Source organism: Zonotrichia albicollis, chromosome 1, assembly GCF_047830755.1.
Source record: "Zonotrichia albicollis isolate bZonAlb1 chromosome 1, bZonAlb1.hap1, whole genome shotgun sequence".
Classification (NCBI taxonomy): domain Eukaryota; kingdom Metazoa; phylum Chordata; class Aves; order Passeriformes; family Passerellidae; genus Zonotrichia; species Zonotrichia albicollis.
This window is the reverse complement of record NC_133819.1, coordinates 65,865,356-65,887,779: the sequence shown is the minus strand read 5'-3', so window position 1 is coordinate 65,887,779 and position 22,424 is coordinate 65,865,356. Positions and strand designations below refer to the sequence as shown.

Below are 22,424 nucleotides of genomic sequence, written 5' to 3'. Positions count from 1 at the left end.
GGTGTCAAACAGCAGGGGCTATTAGAAAGCAATATGTAGCCACCCTCAGCCCTGATGATATTCTAGCATTAAGCCTTGATCCTGAAGCAGTTGCTTGCTGTACTGCCCGGAGTCTTAAAGTTTTGTTAGAATGCATGTGGAGCAGCAAATAAGTGACCACTGCATGATGGTGTAGATTAGAAAGTGATTATTACATTATGCTGTGCTGTGAGCTTGAAATTATCCCAGTGCTCCCCAGTAAGACACATGCCATGGTGGAGCCAGCAGGAGGGACAGGTATTCTAACTGCAATTGTTTTTTCTCACCTTGAAGTTCTATTTTCATGTTATAGATGCAGAGATTTGGGAGGCATTCAAAAATGTCCAAAGGGACATGAACCAACATCTGAGAGCATTGTGGAGACTCAGATAAGTGGACAGGTCTCATTTGGGGTCTAGATGAGTGGATCTGAGGTCATTCCTTTAGCTTCAGAGTATACCTGTAAGTGATGATGATTTCACCCAGAGCAGCGTGTAAGCATTTCCATAAACAGGGTGTGCATCGTGAAGCAAAATCAAAGCTATGCAGTAATAACTACCCTGCAGCTACATGGATGCTTTTTCCACAGCTGAATCCTTAGAGGGATGATGTAGTTTTTAGTCATTCATTGCCATGTGACTTATTAAAACAATTAACAGGCAAAAAAAGTGGTTCTTTTGAGTGGTTTGGCAAAGACTATGCAGTATGAAGTTCAAGCAGAGTGTGTGTCTACCTCTGTTGGTAGCAGTGTGTGAAGTGGCCAGGGCTGTGGTTCTCTTCTTAGCTCCCCCTCTAGCTCACTGTTTGACCTTGGAAAAGTCTCCTGGCCACTTTGGGTTTTCAAGTCATTATGAACTCAAAACTTGTATCAGCTTCTCTAAAAGATTTGTGGGCTCTCCAGGCAAACCTGGGTCCAACTCTGGGGTTGGGCCTGATGGGTTTATAATTTGAGCCCTGTGTACACAAGGTTTGAGGTTTTGACATGCAACCAGATGAAACATAATGGTTTTAGCTGAGTTTTGCTTTGAATTCTTGCATTCAGCTGCACTCCTCACTTAAAAAGAAGGCCCGAAGGTGGCAGAGCTAAGTGAAGAAACTGTCCACTGAGGGCTTCTAGGAGAAAACCAAATAGTTTCACCAAGTCTGACCTAAAATTAAAGCTCTATGTGTCTAGTTAACTGTGGTTTTATATCCAGTGCAATTGCCTGTACCCTGTCCCAGGAGGATATTATGAGACACAGGTGCATAACATTTGAAACCTGCACATTGAAAGAACTCTGCAGACAAACCTGGAAGCCCTGAGAGTGACAACACAGATTTTCCCCTTTTGAAATGCCTTGTCTTGCCTCCATTTCTTCCCTCCCAACCATCCAAAAATACTGAGCAAACTAATGTGTGATTTTAACAATGAGCTACCACCCCAGGACTTGCAGGATATGTCTTCCAAATTTCCTGCAAGGTGGCATTCAGATCTTTGCTAGTCAAGTCACAGCTTCACTGAAAATGCATCTCATGTCCATGGTCAAGGTTGCTGTGTTTGGTTACTTTGCTGGACCTATGCATCTCTGTCTGGCCTTATGGCTGCTTCTGGACCTGCAGATGTCTGTGAAGCCAGTGGAGCCTGACATCAGTTCTGTTTTGTCAGTGATTTAAACTCATTTCCGTGCTGTAGTGCTGTGGGCACTCCAGCTTATAGCCCACACCTTGGCACACAGTTAATGTAGCTAGCTAAAGAACGCAGGAAGAGCTTTCCGCAAACAATTGTTATTTTCTTAGGCAACATATTTCAAGGACATGAAGGCTGGGTGAGCTCTGGGTCACGATTTGCTCAGGCTGTATTTGCACCACAAGCATGGAAGCAATTGCCACTGCTAGATTTAGCTGGCCACACCACGGGCTGTGTTCCAGCTTGGAGGAAACCCAGGTACCTCCCCCTAGGCTCCTGTGCTGGAGGGACCCTCAGAGGCTGGGCTGGCTCAGGCTGGTGGCAGCCCTGATTTGCACAGCCACTGTGATGGGGAAAAGGAGCACGGGACCTTCCAGACCAGCCACCTCATGGGGACGTAGCTGCTCCCCAACACTCGGGGAACTTTAGAGGGCAGAGTCTGGAGTTGCATTGTGTAACTTTATTTTAAAGAACTGTGATTTTTATATGGAGCATTTGTGTGCCAAAAATGCAGCTCTCTTTATTTAGTGAAATATCCTTTGGAAAACTTTAAAATCATGACAGGTTTTCATATTTATTTCACATTCAGTTCAGGATTGTACACGATCAGCTTTAGGGCCTTGTAGGAGCCAAGAGAATATAAAGGTTGTCAGAAAATTGGAGGCTTTATACCAAGCTGTTCTGATTTAACTGGCAGACCATTTAAAGTTACTGAGATCTGGGGAGAAGCAGAGCTTTTCAGAAATGTCAGTCTTCTGAGTGCTGCAATTTCTGACTGGCACCCACTCTCCAAAGTACTGACCTCGGCACCAACAGGAGAACGACATCAGCATCTTTAAGCTGTATTTTGTTATTATTGTTCAGAAGTTTTGCCATTTCTGAGTAGATAAGTTTCCCCTGGAGATGTAGTAGCAGCTGGGCTTTCTTGCAGCTGAGTTTAAAGCTGCCTGGTTCCCTGAAATGAAGTGACAGCTTTTAGTCTTCGACAGGAACGTGTGAATGTATTCGGGTTCATTTATAACACACAGAGAAGAAAATTGATATTAGGGGGGGAAGAAAAAAAAAAAAGAGGAAAGAGAAAAAATATCTGAGGGCTTTATCTGCCCAGGGAGGTAGTATAATGCATCCTCATACTTCAGTCCACGTGAGCAGAGTAGTAATGGGATACACACACACACACGCACACAAGCTGGGATCCTTTTCAGTCGGTGGAATTATTCTTTTGGTCAAAGGTATTTTTCTTAGTTCTAATAATAAACACTGAAATCTTGGGCTAGTGCAACATACAAAGATAGACTTTAATACACACAAAGCGAGTTACGTGGAACTGTTTCCAGTACACAATGGCCACATTGTTTCTCTCTTTTTTTTTTGTTTCCACAAAAGTATAAAAGAGCATCATGCTACAGACAGCACATTTTAGTCTGAAGTGGAACTGGCAGAGGATTTCAATGGAAAGTTGATTTATTTCAAGGGATTATGGGAGTCCAGGGACAAAACTGGCACCCGGCCACAGGGAGAGCCCTTGACCTAGAAGCAGGAACAGTTTTCAAAGCTGTACATGTACATAACTGAGCAGAACACTTTAATTTAGTGCAGAGCATAACCTGAATTCCTTCTCTGAGGGAAGATGAAAGAAAGAAATTTTACTTCTTAGTAGGACGTTGGAAGCTGTATCCAAAGCTCTTTGCCTATTTTACATCTTATTCTGCAGCATTGCAGGAAGCAATTGTTTGTGACAAAAGGCCACTTTCTTCCCTGCTTAACTGGGAAAGCAAAATGAGCTGCCACTCATAAAACCGACTGGATACAGAATTAATTTGCTTTTCCTGATAGATGAAACAAGTTAACAGACCACTACAGGTTACTCTCTAAATCAACATATGAAACGTAATTGCATTGTCTTTCCTCCCCCCTTCCTCTAGGCCTTGAGCGGTAATTATAAAGACTTTAAATCTCCCTAGTGACATCAGCTGGTTAAAAAAATTTGGATCACAGGAATAATGTAACCCAGAGCCTGCTTTCAGCAGCGTTATTCACACTCCAGAGAAGGCAATTCTATACAAAATACTCTTCCATAACTATGCTCTATTAATTTTAGTGGTAGTTTTCAGTAAGCTTCACACTGGGATCCACATCATCAGGCCTATTCCTTAGTCAGAAGGTGCAAAGCATTACAGCAACAAGACTCATCTTTAAAATGCTATTTTGGAGCATTTTGTGAAGACTGTGTATTATATCAAACATGCCATAATAATTACATTTGCTAAAACTTCCTAAGCAATAATAGGCTTCTAGCTCGGCTGCCCTTAGAATCTGCAATAAACTTCAGCCACCTAATTAAGTGCTTTATTCTGCAGCTTCCAGTCTGGCCAAACGACCACAGGCATCTGTAGGTATCTGACCTGAATTAAGGACTCTGGGTTTGAGCCCTGTGTTTCCAGACAGTGCGTCTGACTGATACAGCAAAACCACAAAATGCCAGATGGTTTCAACATATTACACAGCTCCCTGTATGGGCATCCAGCGTCAGTGTGTGCCTTCCTGCAAAATTTCACATGCTGAAACAACTTCTTGCAGTGTGGAGACAACACTGTGCCTGAAAACAAAGATTTAACGACACTGGCATTGCTCAGCCTCTTGTCAACTTCTGGTCTGGGAAAAACTGTCAGCTGTTCTAAAATTAGAAGATAACGTAATGTTGGCTAGAATAGGGCATAGTCTGGGTAGGCTTCTTCGTTATCAGCTTCCTTGTTGAACTTTAATCCTTATTTTATGACCCTTCTGCTTGTTTGGGTGTAGCTTGCATCATGGGCACAAACTGCCCATCGTGGCATATTTGTACAGTGAGTTTGTTTTGTGCATTAAAATGACACTGGGCAGCTATGACAAGTGGGGACTGAAAGGCTTTCTCACCATCCAAACTGTGGCTGAGTTAGAGCCCACATTGGGAGGTTATTTTGCTATGTTACCTAAAGCAATCTTCCATGAGACCACCAAGTCCCCCTGCATGCTGACTAGCCTGCTGGTTTCCTCCTAACTTGTATACAAATACCCTGGATCTCTAGGGAGATGGGAAAGAGCTATGGAGCCAGCTTTGCAACAGAGGGAGCCTCCTTCCTCAGTATGTGCATACACCCTTTTGTTAGGCTCTGGAAGGCAGGCTCCACCTTTTGCATTTTCTGAGCTAAGTCTTTCAATGCTATGAAGCTCTTTAAGCACCCAAAATATACCTCTGTGTGTACTTTGAGCCAGCATCTGCAAAATTGGTGGGGTTGCTGCCTCCTTCCCTATGTAGTCTGTGAGGGAGAAAGAAGGCAAATTTGGCTCTCAGAGGAGAGGGAGATGTTCACCTAGTCCTGCTTCTTTATCATATGCTGTCGAGACATAGATAAGGTACCCTAGCTCCAGGTATCATAGGAGATGCAGGCAATGCAAGTGTGTGAGATGAAACCAGGCTGCATTTGTCATTCTGGAGAATTTGAGATTCCCATCCAGGTATCCGAGGAAATGCAAGTCTGTATGCTGTCTGCCTACAGATAGCTGCCAGGGTCTTTTCTTGGCCATACCTGTTTCTTCTAAAGCCGTAAGAATTGGGCCTTGCAAGCCTGATCCTGAACTGAGTGACATAAAAATTTCTCCTGTCACATGCTAAAGGAAATTATGAACTGCCTGCTCATTTTACCCCTCATTAGGTGGTGGGAAGTTGCATGCATTTGGGAAGGCCAGCTTTGTGCTCACCATCCCTGCCATGGTGTTTGGGAATTCCTGAGAGGCTGCCACTAAGGGCAGGAACCACTGTGCTGTGTTACGGGGTGCCCATTCCTTTACCCATGCTTCCTCCAAGTTCTCCATTTCCTTTCTGAAGAAGTTTTATATCTGAGATATCACAAGTACTCCAGATGTAGCTATAGTTCTTGCAATCTAGGGTATTATCCCTGAGCACATCCTTCTGGAGAACTTGGCACTGGAAGACATGGGGAGGAAAAAAGGAATGCTTTCTTTTTTAAAGGTTTTTAAAAAAAAATCTTTGTGCATTGAATGCTTTTTGAAGCCAGGTTACCAGGGACATTCTGTGAAGAAAGCTATGCTTGAATTCATTTTCAGCTTATGTTGTAGTACCACTCCTTGGCATTAGTACCAGTAAATTTATAATCAAATACATGGCAGCCACACCACCAGGCCATCAAGGTCACTTTTAATTCACAGTCCTGTCTGTGGTTTGGTGGAGAAAAAATAATTATGAAATCCCTTGGGAAAGGCCTGTCTTGATGTGGCCAGGCACGTACTACTGGTAAGCATTTATATAGCATCTTTTCTGCTGATAGGAATTAATAAAAAGGAAGAACAGAAACATTTTATGCAGTTTTTCCATAGCAAGAAAACATGTAGCTGATTTTACTAGTGTTGCTTATAATTACTCTTTTTCATATATACCAATTATGGCAAAGAACAGGAGAACTCTAATGACAGTAATGTCAACTGAATAAAATTTTAGTTACTTTAGCTTTAATGAATAATTTGTCTTCCTCAACCTGATTTACTAATATCTTAGTTGACAAGGCTCCCCATTCTGTGTATTCATTTTGTAGTTAGGGATTGTTTATAATTTACAGTTTAAGTCTGAGTGCTGTTATTTCGCACTGTCAAAGAGCATCTGTTACAGTACATAGCTCTTCATATGTTAGTGCCACAAAAAATGAAGCATACCAGCCATGTTAGCAGCCAGTTTATGAGCACCCAGTAATGTTCAGCTGTGTAAAGGGGAGTTTCTTTTGAAAGGACAGAAAATAGAATTGCATAAGTGAATTCTGTGTGGTCATCTGCAATGGGATAAGCTGGTGTAGGATTCACTCACACCAGCTGTGTAATCCATGTTCAACACTTGTTCTCAGTGTAGAGTAAAATCTGGGCTAAAATTTGTTTGTAGGCATTTGATTGTTACCTGATCATCCCTACAGGCTTCCAGTGTTTTAACCACAAGTTTTCCAGAAGATAGCCTACATACTTCCTGATTCTGTAAGTAGAATGAATGTAGATGATCTGATTTAGATGTAATCATACACAGGCAAATTTTAGCATAGTTTTCATGGTTGGCTTTGTCAGTACAGATCGGACAAAGTAATTTCATAGCGAGTTGGAATTAATGCTGTTTGCCTTGTGACAAAACCCCAAACCTCATCAATAAACACTAGCAAAAGACTTATATTTAGGGCTGGTTGTGAAGCTTTACTTCTTTTAAACTTGATTATATTTCCTATTTCTACCTGTTTGTTTGCCTGCAGAGCAGAACAGTAAAAGCTGTAATGTATGAGGCTTCTCTTCATTGTACCTTGGCAAAGGCAAGCAAGGGATCTCAACAGTGCAGCTGGCACTAGGCGAATGGTACTGTACAAGGTTGTACCACTGCTGATAAGATCCTAACCCTTGATCAGTCATGCTTTGAACTCACTTCATACCATCACCCCAAGTATTATCCCTCTCTCTACAGAAATGTTAGTTGTGACTTCATAGATCAAACCAAACTGTATACTGATTACAAATGCATATGTGTTCACTGTGGGCTTCCTGTGCACCTAAAATTGTAGCCTAGCCAGCTTTAATGGAGCTCTTTATTTCAGAATAAAGCTGATCATCTAAAGTCAAGGATATGAGTAGCCCAGCTGGATCTCAGCTGTGGTTGTGGATCCTCAAAGTTTATGAAATCAGGCCTCACACTACCTGTTTAGAGACCACACAACCAGTCAGTGACGTGTTGTACTTTTTCCAGCTACTCATAGACTTACGAAAGTATGAGGTTTAAAAGAACATGAAAAAATGTCTTCAAATGTAATAAAGTTTAAACAACAAGGAATTGGACATTGCTAGTTACATCAAGCACTTATTGTTCCACTCTACCTCATGTTTTCTTTGATCTATTTTAAAGTCATTGCAAACTTTGTTAAAATCCAAATTCCACAATCTTTCCCCCCACCCCCCAAAGTGTCCTTTTGCCTTCTCATATTTTGAGAAACCTACTTCTTTTGTGTTACTAAAATGCCAAGATTTTAATGGAATGCTTTATTAGGTTTCCAAGTGCTTCTGGCCAATAACAAGCAAAGTTCAGCTCAGTAGTTTTAATCTCACAAACATCAAATCTGTTTTCCCTGCATGTGAGAAGAGCCATGCAGCTCTTAAGAAGATTAAAGCTATAAATTCTAACATTACAAGGGCCAATACTTTCACAGTCCAGATCAGGATGGGTTATTTTATGTAAGTTTGTCCTCATGTGAATTTCTAATACTATTCCTTGAGTTTTGACTGGGCCTCCCCCTCCTCTTATCCCGCTGTGTACTAAGGTATGCTATTTGTAGAAGATTAATACATTGCTTTTTCTTTTTTTCTGCCTCTTTATTTCAATGTTAGGAGGTAAATTGTATCATTTTCATTATCAATGCAGCTCAGAAAACCATCTGTTGCTCAAAGACACCAGGATCAGCAGTCAGCCACCCTCAAAGTAAGCAGCTGTAAATCTAGAGTGACTATACTTTCTAAATGCAGAGAGGCTTTTACATTAATCTCCTGGACTTGCTGAGTAGCTGGTACAGTGCCCAAACACAAGTAAACTCAATTAGTAAAAATAGACGTGATGTGGCACTTCAATATACAGCGTTTAAGCATGTGTTCTGCAAAGCAGAAGTGCTCTGTTCAAGTCCCAGGTACTCTGCTGTCCTGTTCTGCACATGTGATTCAGTTATTTTCCTAGTTGCTAAATACCTCATAAAAAGCAGTAGCACTGTTCTGTTTTCACAAAGATGCAGTACTGCTGTCATTTACACAGGTGTGGATCTGAAGAAACTCAGGCAACTTTTTAGGATTCTGGATGTTGAGCAGCTCTGAAAAATTGCACTTTGCAGTTGTCGCTGGAAAGCTACTGTGCAAACCAGCTTTAATGTTCTTGTGTTTTATATATGCAGAATTACATGAAACATACTATTACAAGCAAATAAGAAACATTTGCAAGAAGCATACTTTTTGGATCTTTGTGTAACAGGGTGGGTCTGGGTACATTACTTTGTAGCTTAAGACCATGGGCAAGTTTCCTTCTTTACCTCCTTTAGCAATATAGCAGGCTACACCTCTTTTTTTATGGCAAGCTGATCAAAGTCAATTTATTCAAGTGCAAGTTCTTTAAGATCCTTGTGCTCCACTGTGTAACAGAAGGGCTTAGGTCTGGGTGTGGTGTTCTTGACCTTCTAGTCTTTTGTCTTTCCAGCCTGTTTTGCTTCCTCTGTCTGCCCAGTTTTAGCCAGAAGAGTGATCTAAAGAGACCCTGTTTGTTTTCCGTGCACATTATGATAGGCTGCCATTGTGTAACGACATACAGTATGCAGGATAAAACACCCTGCTTATTATAGTGTAGTTAAAAGGCCTGTCACTATTTCCATTTCAAATTCCTATTTTCAGGAGTTTACTACTGAGCCGTAAAAAATTGCAGGCAGGAAACTTGGCAGTCACATTCCCAGCCTAAGAGCAAATGCTTTAACCAAGTTTAAATAAATAAATTAATTAATATTAATGGCATGTGCTTCCAGCACGCAAAAGAAAGGAGGTTTTGTTATTGTTTTGTTTGTTTTATCCTTGAAACAAACGATGACGATTAAGGAGGGTATTTACATACCAACCACTCTTACACAAGAGTTATACACCAGACCATGAGCAGTGTTACCAAGTGATGGAGGTGCTTATCTAGTGGTCATTCTTAACTCTCCTAAAAGAAATATGAAGAAAAATGGCTATTAATCAATGCATATAAGGTATTAATTCCTAAATATCGGGAAGGACAGAAAAGAGTTGTATATCATAAATACTTACAGTGCTAACAAAGCACAGCTTGATAACCATGGTGGGCGAGAGTGAAATTCTTTGGGGTTAGCTTAAAACGAACAAACATCAAAGAAAACCAAATAGTAACACTGTGGAGTTGAAGAGTTTGAAGTAGAATAACTAACAGGTGAAACATTTGAAGGGTAAATGTATTTTCAGTATATTTTAAAATCTAGATTTTAATTATACAGCCAAATATTCAGAGTTTGAAGTCTTGAAATAATTAAAAACCAATTTTTGGTCTGTTGTGCAGATAGCAAGCATTTCAAGCTGGCAAATTCTTCAGCCTTATCTTTCTGTTCATTGAAGATTTGAGCACTAGAGGGAATCTAGGAACTGGTGACTATAAACTACACTAGTTCAATGTGCTACTAAGGGAAAGTGCCACTGCAAGAGTAACAGATTCAGGGGAAGCAATATACTGGAACTTAAGTCATCCATTTAACATTTTGGCTAGTAAGAAGCATTAAAAATGTGAACCTGTCAAAGGCAAATCCTCAGAAAGCAAAATAAATAGGGAGAAGCAGGTTCTTCAAGAGTAAAAGGGGCTTGGTGGTTGCTGGAAATTTTTCTTTCATTTTGTTTTCAGAAAATTATAATTTTTATAGGTTAAAAGAAGAAAACACTGTTATTTTACCTTTGGAGAAATCTACCTTTTTGTCCCATCAATTGTTTGCCATTTCTGAAAAGTCAGCTGGCCTCAAAACTGCAGCCTTTTCTCAGGAGGTAACTGTTCTGAGATATAAGTCACACAATGGAGTATTTCACTGCATCATTTACTGCAGACAGCATAACTTGTGTGCCTATGCTGTAAACTGCCTAGGGAGGAAACTTGACCTTATATAACTGACTAGAGCATCTAGTTTGAACAGGAAAGGGATGCTGATCCACATTTAGGGATCCGAGGGATTATTAGAATCTAAAATAAAAAAGATTTTAGAAAATCACCAAAGGAAAAAAATTTATTTCCAGCTACAAGGAGATTTTGTGATCTCATTGGCAAGACCTTAAATGTGTGCAAGGTTGAGATAAATGTGTCTCAGTTCAGATAAATGTTTTTGGAGGCCAGACAATGACTCTTGTACAAGTTGAGCCTTTTAGGGACAGTTGTAGAGCCTGCAAGCTACTCTTCTGCAATTTTCAGGATGATTGCTACAAGGGACTCGAAGAAACTCTTCAACTTGGCAGTGATTCATGCTGAGCTGAAAGCTTCTGGGAATGTTCCTGGGAACCTCTGATACTCTGAAGAGACTCTAACGAGAGACAACAGTGGTGCTGGGATGCTTGCCCAGATGATAAACTATGCAGGAATTTCTGTACAGCTGATAAACTCTGCTCAGGACCCTGTGAAGTATATACATTGTGTAACAATACATGTAGGCTCTCAGAAGTACCCTTGGGGGCAGCAGCCACTGGTATTCAGTAGTCACAAGGTCTGTCCCCTCTGCTGCCTCCTCCCAAAGTGAGTACCTGCTTTGACTCAGAGTTGTTTGAGGAATTGCTTTCCCTTTCCCACCCCCTCTGCTCCTCCCAGCTATGCGTTTTTAACCAGCAGGGGGAAACGGGAGGGCACAAGAATTAGAGGACTTATGTATATAGAATACGTGATGAAGACTCTGCAAATAATATATCCTATCATATAAACATGAAAGAGAAAAAAGGCTGAAGTTGTAGCGCAGCAAGGCTGGCAAGGTCCCTTAAATATTACTTCAGTTTGCGAGATTTTGGGGTGTATTAAGAAAAAGTATGTTTTGAGCTGTTTGGGGAGATGGATCACTATGGAGAGGAGGGAGGTGGTGGTGCCTCCATATGCAACTGTCATGCTTACTGCAAAAGCAGCAGCATTCAGGGAATAGCAGGAAAAGCAATTGTACTGAGAGCAGAGGTGATCTTGGCTGAGACTCTCTCCTGGGCTAACTTGCTTTGCATTTACCAGCAGGCAAAGGGTGTTCATCTGTGCAGTTATTGCAGGGTAGCTGGTGTCCTGTAAATCCACACCCTTGAATGCTTCACTAAAACATGCTCATGAGGCCATACCCTCAAGCACAAAGCTCACTTTAAATGTATGATTCAGAACCATTAAGACAACGGGACAACTTGTACACCTTAAATTAGACACAAGTTTACACACCTAGCTGAAGATGGGCCAATTGAGAGAGAGAAATTACTTAATACCTGTGTCCTAAGAAATGAGATATATTATGGAAAGGGGAGAGACATTAAATGGCAGGAAAACCATCTGGCAGTCCCACTTTTTTAGCATGGCATATTTTTCAGACATATTATGCATATAATTGTGTGAAATAATCTGAGTTTGGTGGGAGATGTCCCATCAGTTCTGATTTTTTACACAGGAATGGACTGGTTGACAAAGGTAGTTTATGAAATGGTAAGGGTTTTAGTCGGCATGTGTTGCTAAACAAGTATGAAAAAAATGTAGATAGAACCATGGGTTTATTTTTGTTTACATTACTACTGTTTTCTCTTGTCCTTGATATGTGGAATTGTTGCTTTTCCAAGTCCTTGGCTAAGCCTTGGGGAAAGAGAGCATTCTGTATTGCTTTTATAGTAATAATACTTGTACTTCTCTGTGTCACCACTGTTCTGTGGAATAAAAGGACAATTTTTACTATCACTTTTCTACAGGCAGAAGAACAGAGAGAGTGCAGATGTCTCAGGACTAAGACCAAGACAGGGACTCAAAACCAGGTAAGAATTGCAGCAGAAACAGTGAAGACTTTGACTGCTTTTGGCAACAAGCTTTCCAGCTTGGAAGATGGAGGAATATGAGAGAGGGCTGCAAAGATCTTTGTAGCATTGAGAGTATGGGTAGGGACTGGCCATTCCCTGTCTTAGTGCAAGAGCTAGGAGCACTGAATGAAGCAGGCAGGGTGAGGGGATTCTTCTTTCGTCAAGGACTTGACCTGTGCAATGTGACATAGCACATACCTACAGTTCACAGATCGTGATGGAGAAGACAGATCTTCGGAGATAAATCCACTGAGGGTCAACTAAACGGGCAGAAACCACATTCTCCTCAGGAAGTTCCTTAAGCTGGAAGTAGTGGGATGCTGGATAGTACGTGGATAAGTAGTATATAATGCCCATGTCTCCCTAAGCATCTGCTAATGATCACTGGTGTCCTATGGCCACTGTGTGGCCATTCTTGTGTCCTCTTGCACAAAGAAGATGAGAGAATTCCCAAGACAAGAGGAAATGGCCTCAAGTTGCACCAGGGGAGGTTGGAATTGGATATTAGGAAAGATTTTTTTTTACAGAAAGGGTTGTAAAGAATTGGAACACACTTCCAAGGGAAGTGGTACAGTCACTATTCCTGGAAAGTGTTCAAAAAATGTATGGCTAAGGCATTGAGGACATGGTTTCATGGTGAACATGGGGGTGGTGCTGGGCTGATGATTTGGACTTGATGATCTTAAAAGTCTTTTCCATTCTATTTAATGATTCTGTGATTCTATTTAATGATTCTGTGATTCTGTGACAGTATAAGCTGTGAAAACTCTGTAGTGGGAAACGTTCCAGCACTAGGGTCTCTTGAGTAGGAAAGCTGGTCATGAGATGGTCCTGCCTCCAAGGTGTCCACTTCATTCTCTTGGTTATATTTGACCCCATGACAAAACAGTCAACGAATGAGCAAACCTGTCCATGTGATAGAACCTACACTTCACAAGAGTTTGAATTTTATGGTCTTTGAAGAGGCCCTGAGGCAAAACCCCACCCACATTAGAAGAAGACTGGAGATAAGCTTTCAGCAGGCAGGTGTTTCTGGTCTACCTGGTTGCCCAGGTAAGTTCCTTTTGATAAAGCTTCTTTCACACTATTGTGCTTTGCTTGTAATTGCTATGTCTCAGGGCTTCTAGAGCCTTGAATGGGTATCTTTCATTACCTTAAATATAAATAAATTGATAATATCATATGAGGATGATATGATAGCAGACCAAGGATGGGTTAAGCAGAGTAAGACAGGCATAAATGGGAGTTCTTCTGAGGAAAAACTGGGTAGGAGGAAAGAGAGACACATGATATGACATCTCAGTCAATCTGAGAACCCTTTTTGTCATTAGTAGAAAGGCCTCTGCTGAAGAGTTAAAGAGAGAACATGAGGATCAGGCAGATCTCTGAGGGAAAGATGCTGCCTTTGTGCGGTAAGAATACAAAGTGATGCCAGTCTAGTTATAAAAGGGTCTGCACAAGCTGAAATAGCTTACTTTAATGTCATATCCCACCTCGGGCCTCCTGACACTTTTCCCAGGACACTGTTTTTTTTTTTTAAACTCCGGAGTTTTAGGGTTCTGGGGGCATGTACCTGTCACCTTGCAGAAGAAACATGAAAAATACCCTGTCAGCTTGTAATTGGATAAATGGAAGGCAAATGTTTACCATGCTCACTTAGGTTGGTCAAAGCCTTGCAAGGCAGAGGAATTCCTACCCTCCAGGCAATACACTGTCATGACTGTTGTTCATCTCTGTCTGGTGATTTTCCAATTATGAGTCAAATATGAGGGGATATAGCAATTATTTCATACCAAAATTATCCCATTTCAATTTTGGTTTGATGTTTAGGAACTATTCAAATCTTCATTCCTGTGCATCAGGTGATTGCAGTTTTCTGCTATATGATACCTTTTGAAAATAAAGAAATACAGCTCTTTCCTATGTAGATGATGCCTGTATTTGAGAACCATTACTGTCTTTCCGGTTAATGCTGTCTTAGTTACTAGTTTTTTTTTTGAAGAAGAAGATATAGATACAAAATAACTTTGGTCTTGAACATTACACAGCTTGCACTTCTCGCTGTCTTGAAACCAAGGCATGAGCCCAAACTTACCTATATTGGATGAGTTTGGTAAACCAGACTTCTGAATTTGCATGACAGCTTTGGGGGCAAGGCCTGGGTGTATCATATTTTGTGAAGAGGCAGAGACAGTAAGAGTAGAAAATAGCTGTCATTATAAGTTGTGCATTTTCTCAACAAAACATAAAGATTTTTAGCATGTGAACCAAAAGAGGAGACTTGGCAGCAGCATTGAGCACGGTGGATCTGGAAGTCTGGTAGGTCGATTATCCATGAGGTAGGAAGGATTTGTTCAGTAGACCAGAACAGCTCAGCTGGGGCCATTAATGGATTTAGGAGTCAAAAATCCTTTTTTTCAATTTCTGTGTCTGTTCAAAAAGGTAACCAGTCCATTCTAGCCCATTCCCTTCCTCTCATAAAAACTCATGGCACTTATCAAAACCTGTATAGCATTGATCAGAGAGACTAACAGGTTTTGGAAACCACAGTGCCTTATATGTGGGTAAGACATTTTAAGAAAGGTCCAGAGATATTTCCCAGCTCTAGGTGTTTACAGAGTAGTTGCTAATCTAATCTGTCTAGACCATAACGCCCTTAAGAGACAGAAAAAATCCTGGGAAGTGAACTCCCAGATAAGTCTCTGTACCAGGTATGATTTAAAGGGATGGGACAACATGTGTCTCTTACAAGGGCATGTGGTCTCTGGCTGCTCCCTGCCAGCATCTGAGAGCCCTCTCCCAGACAGTGGCTGGCAAATTCTCCTGAATGTTGCTTGAATGTTAATCCTTGTTAACAGTACTGCCTTGACATCCCTGGAAACAAAGCATTTCTGAAGAGTTGTGCTTCCCCTCTGTGTTCTGCTGGTGTACTTTGACCCCAAGATGAAATGATCACTTCCAGGAATAAGAGAGTTTAGTTTCCATTTGTGCTTGGCCCTTCTGCTCACACTAGCCATCTGGGTAGCTGCAGTGTCAGGGGAGATACATAGAGGCCAGGACACAGATTGAGACCTCAGATGGCTGAAGAGCACCGGCCATAAAACACAGTATTTATTACCTGATAAGTGCCTAGACCAGTGAAGAACCCCTAGAGAAGGGCTGAGCACTTTTATTTTCCACTGCTTGCCACAGCTTATAGGGCTAACTATGGCTATGGTTCATCCTGATGTGGTCACTGGTAGGTTAACAGGTCTTCCCTTCAGAGCAGGGACCTGTAACTGACTGACCTCCTATTCAAAAGACTAAATCAGGCTCAATTTTGAGACTTTAGAAGAGTCCTAAGTTTTCTTAATTCCCACATGAATTGCTTTGCCCAGTTTTAAATAAGCAACAACAAAAATACAGTATCTCATTTCAGATCTTCATCTAAGGATCTATTGTTTCTTTAAAGCCATTTAAGCTATTGTTATTTAAAGACAACTTGATTGCTTCTTTTAAAAAATCAAGATAATGATAAGGTAAACATTTTTTAACCTAAATATCCCATTACCTAAACTGTAAGGCATGACAAATAATGATTTCTTCATCACCCTACAATCCTTACCTAGCCACAGTGTAATAAAACAAAAAAAGTTAATGGCAGCCTTTCCTTTGAATTCACTTGCAAAGGACCACCATTTTAGACTATAAGATTTTTCTCTTTTGAGTCACGATGTAGTACTACATACTTGCTTAGTTTTCATGACTGCTTTACTCTCCTTTCACTAAATGTTAATTTGCATAAGATACTTGTGGCTTTAAAGAGACAGCACTGGCTCTCTGTGTCTACCAATCTAATTTCCTTGCATCTGAAGGTAATCACAGAGTTCTGGAGAACATCATCAACAGGGATGTTTTGACAGGGAATACATTCATTTCTAAGCGAATACACAAAAATTAGAGACATTAGTCATATTTTGTTATGTTCACACAAGTGACACTTAAAGATATAGTCCAAACACATTATTGTTCAGATTGTGTACATTTTTAACTTTCCTGAGGAAAGCATACCTTAATTAGCCAGCTGTAATCCAAATTATAGTTTCTCATTTATTAAAACTGTAAAAATACCTTAAATCAGCTACATATGTCTGAAATAATAACAAAAATAACAGCATTAGCAAAAATTATCTAATGTGAGAGAGCTGTAAATAGATAGGAGGTGAATTGGACAGTCAGCGGATTGTGAGTTGGAATAAAAACATCTTACTTAAGCCAAAAACGTGGCAACCAATATTTTCTGTTATAAAACTATTTGAGATTAATTTAGTTTTATGAAAGCTGTCAAAAGCTGAAATTAATAGCAGAAGTTCTGTGTTTATTTACAAGCCAATGCTATACCTGAAGAGTAAAGCGAGGCACCTTACGAGCAGTGACAGCAAACCTTTGATTGTATTCAAAAATCCTTTATTCTGGTGGATAAGAATGACCTGTATGTTCATGTTCTCTCAGAGTAACCTCTGCCTTGATAATGCTTGCCATTTGAGCAAATGGTATGACAGGTCTGTGAGGTGGATTACTACTGTCCACTAGAGGCTGTAATGAGACCAACAATGTCATTTTATGACAGATTGAAGATCTGAACTGTAACGATCAATAATTGTGAGATTATTTTCACACTCGATACAACGTCAATCACTGCATTTCCCTGAATGCTAGTGTTTAAAAAAATTCCAACTTATTATGCCTTCTATTCTTCCATTTTTTATAAGTACTATTAATTGTATCAAACATGCTGTGTAGATGGCACATTACAACTAGTGAATTGAAAAACAGTTTCTTCTAGACAGTATGCATCTTGCATGCCAAATTGTTTAGTATCTTTCAGTCAGATTATATTCTCCTGGGAGTCCTATCAGTTTCTGCACATCACCAGCAGTAAATGAAAATGCTTGGTTCTATGTGGGTTCTTGTGTCCCACTCATTTGCCTTCATCAGCACCTTGATGTTTTGTGGAATTCTTTGTGCAGGGAATATATTGAGGCTGAGCATAGGGCAGGGGGGCTGCTGAGGCACAAGGACATCTTGTGACATGGTTGCATATCCTGTGTTTTAGGCCATGTTCATAGAGGCATAGTCCCCTCATCCCTCGTCTGTTAGTGCAATCAACATGTATCAAGTCAGAACAGAGGTGAGAGTGGCTTATGAACCTGACGTGGCTGGTGGAAGTTGTGGCACTTCCCAGAGCCATGGGTTAAGTGCCTGCTGGCTAAGGAAAGCACTATTGCTTTAACTTACAGTGCACTTACATTGTGGGGGTCTCTTTTCTACTTTGAAGCAGAAACATGGACAAAGATGTAAAAGCCTAGAGTATACAGTGTGGCAAAAATGAGGGTCCTGAGGCAAACACTGTAGCCACAGAGCAGAGGAACACACAAGCCTCTTACATGAGCCTGCTGCAGAAGGGAAAGTTGCCCAAAGCTTGCTTCAGCATGAATGTGGCTTCTCTTTCTCTGTGTGTGCCACACCTCTTGGCAAGGTGAATGTTTGAGAAGGAAAGATTCCTTTCTCCTGAGGTAACACTCTGTACTACTGGAATAAAAAAGGTGGCAGACAGAATGCCTTGTACTCTGAATTGAACCTTGATGATGGGTTTTCAGTTTCTCCAGGGCTTTCACTTGATTTTCAGTAATCTCCAGTCTTTGTCTCTTTCCCTTGGTTCCTTTTATTAAATCAATGAACCTTACATTAGCTGGGTGAATACAATTTTGCTGTCTGCTTTGCTGCTTTAGATTCACTCTCTTGTAGGTACTGAGTGGCATATTTGTCAAGATATCTTGGCCTGTTGCTGCTTCTGTCTCAGATCACTGCTAGAACAGAAAATTGTGTTGATTTTCATAGTGAACCCGAACTAAAGATACAGGAGATGCTGTGGTAAAAGATCCTTATGTTTCCTAAAGCTAGCCTGTATTACAGTATCAACTCTTAAATCCAGAATGCTGCGGCTTACAATTTTATTAGTACATTCTTTAGCAATTACAGTAAGCCAGTACAGTCCTTTATAGAAGGGACTTCTTTGCTGATCTGCATAATGGCAAGCTGAGTCCTAGGGTATTTTGCATCTAGACTCTTAATGCTAGATTTAATTTGCAGCTAAAACCTAATGCTAATATAAAAGGGACACATAGGAGGTATACTTGCTAGGAATCTGGTACCTTGGAGGTTATTGTCACGGCAAATTGGTACAAGCTGCAATAAACAGCTTGATCTGGATGGCCATGTTACAGAGTGCACGTCTCAGGCCTTTCTGAGGCCTGGGACCCCACAGCGTCCTGCTCCTTGGAGCTGGCATGTAACAGCCTTTGGTATTTATGCAACATTCTCTTGCAACGTCCTTGGTGTGGGGAGGGGCCTCTGTACTCTACTTCTCTTCCTGATGCCAAAGCAGAGTGAACGGCTTCTTACGGGCCACTGTTGGGTTGCATGCAAGCATAGCATCCCACCCTTTGCCTGCATTCATCCTATTAATTGCTTTCAAAATTTGTTTTATTTCTTTAAGTTGTACCTAGCTTAGTAAGTTGATTTTTGGGGGTGTGGGGGGTTGTTTAAAATTTGTTTAATATGAAAATCAGACTGAGACAGTCCAGAAGGAAGATATTTTCTCTGTTTTGCATCTGCCTGTTGCTTGCCCATCACTGTAGTTTGCAGACACCTGTGCTGAGGGAAGTAAGAGAGTAACACTGTGATGTTGGAGTGCCAGTGGAGTGTAAGTTGCCATAGTTTGTGGCGGGGGGGATGTGGGGAAGTTCAGGAGTGGCTCCCGGTGGTCTGCAGAGAGCTGGGAGAGATGCAAAGGGATCTTTGATGAAACCAGTGCTGAGGAATCCAGAGGGAGTTAGTACCCAAACATGCGTGGTTCAGCCCTGCCTGTCTTGTAGTTCAGTGATGGTATGAGTCAGAGTCTCTTTGGTCTGAATGAAGTGGAAGGTACTTTCTACAAAGCAACTCAAGCATATGCCAAGGATCCGGATAAATAAAACTAATTCAGAAAAAGGGAGTGGGATGCAGGCTCTTGCTCTAAATCACTTCACAGCTCACCACAACAAAATGCAATATGGCATCTTAAATAAAATCACCCTCTTCTGACTCTCGCAGAGGCTGCTTCAGAGCATTCCCTGGTTTCCAGCAGTTTTATTTCCTCCCTTAGAGAGACAGACGAGCCTTGACTGAGCAACCGATTTTCATGCATCCTTTAAACCAGCATTCCCTGCCTTTTCTGAAGGACAGCACACGTCGCTAGCTGTCTGTTTCTTCCCCCTTAAACAATATAGGTTCGGGGTTGGGTTGTTTTTTTTTTCTTTTTCCCCTCCCCATCTCATTTCTTTCCGCCTGCAAAGTGATTTGAGAGCCCCGCGACGCAGCCTGCTACAGGAGCGGGGACTTGTCTGGAACACTGGCGTGCGCAGGGATTAAGCCCACCGTAGAGAGCCAGCCTGGCCTTCGAAGTGTTACAAGGGGAGGGAGGAGGTAAGTGTCGAGGCGAGCCCCCAGCCCCGCTGCTCGCCCCCGGGCAGCGTGCGGCGGCCCGCAAAGGGTTAAAGGCCGCCTTGGCCCGGCGGTGCCGTGCGTATGCAATAATCTGTGTGGCTCTCTTGGCCGACTGCCAGAGTGTTGCCTTGCCTCCTCCTCCTCCCTTCTCTCCCCCCCCTTCCCTCCCCCCCCGCCCCCCCCGCCTTTTGCATGAAGTAGGATCCTTGAGCTGTTGCAGAGGCAGCCAACTGCTCCATATTTGGCTTCTATTACCCATTTACATGCTGGAGAGCGGAGAGGGAGCGAGCGCTGTACCGCAGACATCATTTCTACTACAGTGGTGGAGACATCCCGGACCTGTGTCACTGCAGGGGGAAGGAAAAAAGCCAAACAAACAAAAAGCAGACCCAAGCCCCGTGATCAGCTAGGAAGACATTTGTGTGCGAGTCTCTCTCTGACCCCCTCACCCCCGCCAACCCCACCTCCACTGACACTTTACAGTAAGTGGCTTTTTTTTCCTCCTCTGCTTTCTGCCTCCCCCCCACCCGCCCGCGGCTTCTTCCCTTGTTTAGACTGCAAACCGCCGGCGATTTCCAGCTGGAAAAACACGGGGCTGAGGGGGCAGGGGAGCGCGCTGCCCACCCCGCCGCGGGGCTGCAGCCCGCCTCGCTGCGGCCGCCCCCGGCCCGCCACGGCCCGGCCCGGCCCGGCCCGCAGGCGCTGCCGCCGCGGGCCTGGCCCTGAGGGGAGAGGGAAGGAGAGGGGGGCGGCCGCGAAATGGCCGAGGACACCGCGCAGAAAACGGAGTGGGGATGCGGGACACGGGAGGAAGCGGGGGGCCGGGGCGGCCCCGCGGCGAGAGCCGCTCGTACAGCCCTGCCCCCCCGCCCGGCTCCGCTCCGCTCCGCTCCTTCCTCCTTCTTCACCCCCCCCTTTCTCTCCCTCCCGCTTCCCCCCGGCCCGGGCGGGGTGTGGGTGGCCGCGGGGACGGTGGACATTTTGCGAGTCGCGGCTGCCCCCGGTGCGGCAGCGGCGGCGGCCTCGGGGTGTGTGAGACTGCGCGTGTGCTCGTGTGTGCGGGGGGGCGGCGTGCGGTGCCGGTGTGTGTATGTGTGTGCAGTGTGTGTATATGTGTGTGCGTGCGGTGTGTGTGTGCGAGCGTGGGGGCTCTGGTATGTCTGTGTGTGTGCGGTGCCGGTGCGTGTGTGTGTGCGGGGGGTGCGGTGCCGGCGCGTGTGTGTGGGTTGCCGTGCCTTGCCGTGTGTGTGTGTGATGTGTGTGTATGTGTGCGGGCGGGGGATGCGGTGCCGGTGCGGTGCCGTGTGTGTGTGTGTGTGCGTGCGCGGCCGGCACGGCGCGGTGCGGGGGGGCCGTGCGGGGCTCGTACGCCGGGCGGACCCGGCGGGGCGCAGCGCGGGGCCGGTCGCCGGCAGGGCCGGTCGCCGCCACCGCACGGCGTATGTAGTACGGGGCTGGGCGGCTGCCGGAGGGTGAATGAAGCGAGGAGGAGGCGGCGGCGGCGGCGGCGGGGGAGGCGGCGCTGGCGCTGGGATGTGCCCGGCAGCAGCCCCGCTTCGCTTCACTCAGGGCCCAGGCCGGCTGCAGACGCCACCCGGTACTGCCGGGAGGGACGGGGCGGGAGGGATGGGGGAAAGGGGGGCAGCGGGGCGCCGCCGCCCCGCTGCCCGCCCGCAGCTGTGGGGTCCGGCCGGCGGCTTCCCGAGGGGAAGCGGGGCAGGGGTTCCCCGCCGCCGCCCCGGGGCTCCGCTCGCCTCCAGTGGCGACCGCTGCCCTCCTGCCGCTCACCGATCCCCCGCTGCCTCTGGGTTTGCTTGGGTCGGGTGGGGGTGTTTGGATTTGCGGGGCTTTGGGGTTGGTTGATTGTCGTTTGGGTTTTGGTTATTTGTTAGGGGTTTTTTTTTGTTCGTGTATTTTTTTTGTTTTGTTTTTTTTAACCCTAAGGCATCGTAATTTACCGGCAAAAAACCAAATAAATGACCCCGTGTACGGTTGTGGGTGCTGAATCCGTCAGTGTGATTCCTGAGAATATATTAAAGTCTAAATTAAAGCGTGCTGGAAAAGCGTTAGCTCCTACTGTAATAGTAATAGCGATAATAATAAAATGACAGAATTGGGAGCGATTTACATGTTATTGAAGAGGAGGAATTACTGAAGAGTAATAATAGAAAAGAAAACAAGTCGGAAGCCCGTTATATAATGCACTGTGTAGACAACGAGAACGACAGGCTATTTTTATTTTGTTTACCGTATGCTGTGTAATAGGGACTCCTCTGAGCAGCATCTCCCCCCTATAAGCCCGAACTCCAGATAGAATTGGGGAAAAATTTTAGGCATTTCTTCTACAACCAGACGAAGAAATCTAGATTTGTAAAACCTTCCTCTTTACAAATGATTTCTGTGTACAGAACGGGAAGGGTGTGCAGGTAAATGACCTTTGCCGAATACCTTTTCCCTTTCATATGGTAAAGAAATTCATATTTTGTAAAGCAGCTTACACTTTAACCTTTAACGCTCATGGTTATGTATTTTATGCAGTAATGGTTACTTCACGCTTCAGATACGGTCGGGCATAGTGAGTTACTCTGCTGACACA

At 43.5% G+C, this 22,424-nt stretch overlaps 1 protein-coding gene across 21 annotated transcripts in view; it reads left to right on the top strand.

The window, feature by feature from the left end:
• ATXN1 (ataxin 1) overlaps positions 1-22,424 on the top strand; it is a 367,362-nt gene that overhangs the window by 128,192 nt on the left and 216,746 nt on the right. For 7 of the 21 annotated variants that reach the window (XM_074543266.1, XM_074543238.1, XM_074543244.1 and 4 more), the window contains exon 1: positions 20,027-20,310. The gene's annotated coding sequence lies outside the window, so the exon portion shown is untranslated. The other 14 variants (XM_074543277.1, XM_074543189.1, XM_074543262.1 and 11 more) reach the window with 5 other exon arrangements.